Source organism: Arachis stenosperma, chromosome 4 (genome assembly GCF_014773155.1).
Source record: "Arachis stenosperma cultivar V10309 chromosome 4, arast.V10309.gnm1.PFL2, whole genome shotgun sequence".
NCBI lineage: Eukaryota > Viridiplantae > Streptophyta > Magnoliopsida > Fabales > Fabaceae > Arachis > Arachis stenosperma.
The window spans coordinates 128,586,283-128,591,461 of NC_080380.1; the positions used below are offsets into that span (position 1 = coordinate 128,586,283).

The 5,179-nt window shown below is 41.7% G+C and overlaps 1 non-coding gene across 1 annotated transcript; it reads right to left on the reverse strand.

Annotated features, from left to right (window-relative positions):
* Positions 1 to 1,084: 1,084 nt before the first annotated feature.
* Positions 1,085 to 1,192, reverse strand: LOC130978365 (small nucleolar RNA R71). The gene has a single exon (XR_009086012.1). It is a non-coding gene; the product is annotated as a small nucleolar RNA R71 (small nucleolar RNA).
* Between the last annotated feature and the right edge of the window lie 3,987 nt (positions 1,193 to 5,179).

Sequence of the window (5,179 nt, forward strand, 5' to 3'; positions counted from 1 at the left end):
TCAAAGGTACTTACTAACAATTAATGATTTGATTGAACATCTCAAATTTGTTGCCTTTTTTGTTGAGAAAGGTTTAATGTTTGAATCATATCTTTTCTTGTTAGGCAAGTCACTAATTTTCAAAATCAAATCTTTTAAAATTGTTTTCAAATCATATCTTCTCAATCACATCTTTTTAAAACCATAACTTTTCAATCAAATCTTTTTAATCACATCTTTTTCAAAATAGTTTTCAATCAAATCCTTCTAATTTCTAATTTCAAAATCTTTTTCAAAAATCACTTAATTTCTTTTCCACTTTCAATTTTCGAAAATTATCAACATCTTTTTAATTGAATTTTCAAAAATTCTCTTCCCTCCTTCCCACATCCTTCTATTTATGGAGTACTACTCCTTCTTAATGCACAATTCGAACTCTATCTAATCAAGCTCGAATTCTTCTACCTTCTCTTCTTCTATTTTTCTTTTCCTCTGACACTTCAAGGAATCTCTATACTGTAACATAGAGGATTCCACATTTTCTTGTTCTCTTCTCTTTCATATGAGCAGGAGCAGAGACAAAGGCATTCTTGTTGAAGCTGATCCTGAACCTGAAAGGACCTTGAAGAGAAAGCTAAGAGAAGCCAAAGCACAACTCTCTTTAGAGGACCTGACCGAATTCTTCAAGGAAGAAGAACACATGGCAGCCGAAAACAACAATAATGCCAACAATGCAAGGAAGGTGCTGGGTGACTTTACTGCACCTACTCCCGACTTCTATGGGAGAAGCATCTCTATCCCTGCCATTGGAGCAAACAACTTTGAGCTTAAACCTCAATTAGTTTCTCTAATGCAACAGAATTGCAAGTTCCATGGACTTCCAATGGAAGATCCTCATCAATTCTTAGCTGAATTCTTGCAAATCTGTGACACAGTCAAGACTAATGGGGTAGACCCTGAGGTCTATAGGCTGATGCTATTCCCTTTTGCTGTAAGAGACAGAGCTAGAATATGGTTGGACTCTCAACCTAAAGAAAGTCTGGACTCTTGGGAAAAGCTAGTCAATGCCTTCTTGGCAAAGTTCTTTCCACTAAAAAGATGGAGTAAGCTTAGAGTGGAAATCCAAACCTTCAGACAGAAGGATGGAGAATCCCTCTATGAAGCTTGGGAAAGATACAAACAATTAATCAGAAAGTGTCCTTCTGACATGCTTTCTGAATGGAGCATCATAGGTATTTTCTATGATGGTCTCTCTGAACTATCCAAGATGTCTTTGGATAGCTCTGTTGGAGGATCTCTTCATCTGAAGAAGACGCCTACAGAGGCTCAAGAGCTAATTGAAATGGTTGCAAATAACCAATTCATGTACACTTCTGAAAGAAATCCTGTGAACAATGGGGCTAGTCAGAAGAAAGGAGTTCTTGAGATTGACACTCTGAATGCCATATTGGCTCAGAACAAAATATTGACTCAACAAGTCAATTTGATTTCTCAAAGTCTGTCTGGAATGCAAAATGCACCTGGCAGTACTAAGGATGCTTCATCTGAGGAAGAAGCTTATGATCCTGAGAACCCTTCAATGGAAGAGGTGAATTACCTAGGAGAACCCTATGGAAACACCTATAATTCTTCATGGAGAAATCACCCAAATTTCTCATGGAAGAATCAAGAGAGACCTCAACAAGGTTTCAATAACAATAATGGTGGAAGAAACAGGCTTGGCAGTAACAAGCCTTTTCCATCATCTTCTCAGCAACAGACAGAGAGTTCTAAGCAGAATACCTCTGACTTAGCAACAATGGTCTCTGATCTAATCAAAACCACTCAAAGTTTCATGAATGAAACAAGGTCCTCCATCAGAAATTTGGAGGGACAAGTGGGACAGCTGAGCAAGAAAGTTACTGAACTCCCTCCTAGCACTCTCCCAAGTAATACAGAAGAAAATCCAAAAGGAGAGTGCAAAGCCATAAACATGGCCGAATATGGAGAGGAAAAAGAGGAGGTGGACGCCATTGAGGAAGACCTCAATGGGCGTGCACCAACCTCCTCTGAGTTCCCCAATGAGGAACCATGGGAATCTGAGGCTCAAAATGAGACCATAGAGATTCCATTGGACTTACTTCTGCCTTTCATGAGCTTTGATGAGTATTCTTCCTCTGAAGAGGATGAGTATGTCACTGAAGAGCAAATTGCTAAATATCTTGGAGCGATCATGAAGCTAAATGACAAGTTATTTGGAAATGAGACTTGGGAAGATGAATCTCCCTTGCTCATCAAAGAACTGGATGACTTGTCTAGGCAGAAATTACCTCAAAAGAGACAAGATCCTGGGAAATTTTCAATACCTTGTACCATAGGCACCATGACCTTCAAGAAGGCCTTGTGTGACTTAGGGTCAAGTGTGAACCTCATGCCTCTCTCTGTAATGGAGAAGCTAGGGATCTTTGAGGTACAAGCTGCAAGAATCTCATTGGAGATGGCAGACAACTCAAGAAAACAAGCTCATGGACTTGTAGAGAATGTTTTGGTAAAAGTTGAAGACCATTACATCCCTACTGATTTCATAGTCCTAGAGACTGGGAAGTGCATGGATGAATCCATCATCCTTGGCAGACCCTTCCTAGCCACAGCAAAGGCTGTGATTGATGTTGATAGAGGTGAATTAATCATTCAAGTGAATGAAGAATCCTTTGTGTTTAAGGCTCAAGGATATCCCTCTGTCACCATGGAGAAGAAGCTTGAAGAGCTTCCCTCAAATCAGAGACAAATAGAGCCCCCAAAGTCAAACTCTAAGTTTGGTGTTGGGAGGCCACAACCAAACTCTAAGTTTGGTGTTGAACCCCCACATTCAAACTCTAAGTTTGGTGTTGGGAGGTTCCAACATTGCTCTGAGTATCTGTGAGGCTCAATGAGAGCCATCTGTCAAGCTACTGACATTAAAGAAGCGCTTGTTGGGAGGCAACCCAATGTTATATTTTATATATTTTCTTTTGTTATTTTTTGTTATTTTGTAGGTTGATGATCATGAGAAGTCACAAAATTAATTGAAAAAGCAAAAACAGAATGAAAAACAGGAAGAAAAACAGCACACCCTGGAGGAAGATGCTGCTGGCGTTTAAACGCCAGTAAGCCTAGCAGTTGGGCGTTTAACGCCCAGTCTGGCACCATTCTGGGCGTTTAACGCCAGAAAGGGGCACCAGACTGGCGTTAAACGCCAGAAAAGGGCTAGAACCTGGCGTTAAACGCCAGGAATGGGCACCAGCCCGGCGTTTAACGCCAGAAATGGCTCAAAACGTGAATTTTGATGCCATTTGGTGCAGGGATGACTTTTCCTTGACACCACAGGATCTGTGGACCCCACAGGACCCCACCACCACCCTCTCTCTTCTTCCCCCATTCACCAATCACCTCAAGACCTCTTCCCCAAAAACCCCTCACCTATCAAATCCCATCTTTCTCTTCACCACTCACATCCATCCTTCATAAATCCCCACCAACCTCACCCTTCAAATTCAAACCACTTTCCCTCCCAAACCCACCCATACATGGCCGAACTCCATCTCCCCTCTCTCCTATAAATACCCTTCTTCACTTCTTCATTTTCACACAACCTAAACACCACTTCTCCCCCTCTTTGGCCGAATACACCACCATCTCCCTCTTCCTCATTTCTTCTTCTTCTTTCTTCTTTGCTCGAGGACGAGCAAACCTTTTAAGTTTGGTGTGGTAAAAGCGTTGCTTTTTCGTTTTCCATAACCATTTATGGCATCCAAGGCCGGAGAAACCTCTAGAAAGAGGAAAGGGAAGGCAAAAGCTTCCACCTCCGAGTCATGGGAGATGGATAGATTCATCTCAAGGGTGCATCAAGACCACTTCTATGAAGTTGTGGCCTTGAAGAAGGTGATCCCCGAGGTCCCCTTTTCACTCAAAAAGGGTGAATATCCGGAGATCCGCCATGAGATCCAAAGAAGAGGTTGGGAAGTGCTTACCAACCCCATTCAACAAGTCGGAATCTTGATGGTTCAAGAGTTCTATGCCAATGCATGGATCACCAAGAACCATGATCAAAGTGTGAACCCGGATCCAAAGAATTATCTTACTATGGTTCGGGGGAAATACTTGGATTTTAGTCCGGAAAGTGTGAGGGTGGCGTTCAACTTGCCTATGATGCAAGGAGATGAACATCCTTACACTAGAAGGGTCAACTTTGATCAAAGGTTGGACCAAGTCCTCACAGTTATATGTGAAGAGGGCGCACAATGGAAGAGAGATTCAAGAGGCAAGCCGGTTCAATTGAGAAGGCATGACCTCAAGCCCATGGCTAGAGGATGGTTGGAGTTCATTCAACGCTCAATCATTCCCACTAGCAATCGGTCCAAAGTTACTCTAGACCGAGCCATCATGATTCATAGCATCATGATTGGAGAAGAAGTGGAAGTTCATGAGGTTATAGCCCAAGAACTCTATAAGGTGGCGGACAAGTCTTCCACCTTGGCAAGGCTAGCCTTTCCTCATCTCATTTGTCACCTCTGTTATTCAGTTGGAGTTGACATAGAAGGAGATACCCCCATTGATGAGGACAAACCCATCACCAAGAAAAGGATGGAACACACAAGAGACCCCTCTCATCAAGAGATCCCTGAGATGCCTCAAGGGATGCACTTTCCTCCACAAGACTATTGGGAGCAAGTAAACACCTCCCTAGGAGAACTAAGTTCCAACATGGGACAACTAAGGGTGGAGCATCAAGAACACTCCATTCTCCTCCATGAAATTAGAGAAGATCAAAGAATCATGAGAGAGGAGCAACAAAGACAAGGAAGAGATATTGAGGAGCTCAAGCACTCCATAGGATCTTCAAGAGGAAGAAAGAGCCGCCATCACTAAGGTGGACCCGTTCCTTGATTTCCTTGATCTTTATTCTTCTGTTTTTCGAATTTTATGCTTATGTTTATCCATGTTTGTGTCTTGTGATCATTAGTGTCTTAGTGTCTATGCCTTAAAGTTATGAATGTCCTATGAATCCATCACCTTTCTTGAATAAAAACGTGCTTAACTGAAAAGGAAAGAATTGCATGAATTCTGAATTTTATAATAGTTTAATTACTTTGATGTGGTGGCATTACTTTTGTCTTCTGAATGTATGCTTAAACAGTGCATATGTCTTTTGAATTTGAGGATCATGAATGTTGGCTCTTGA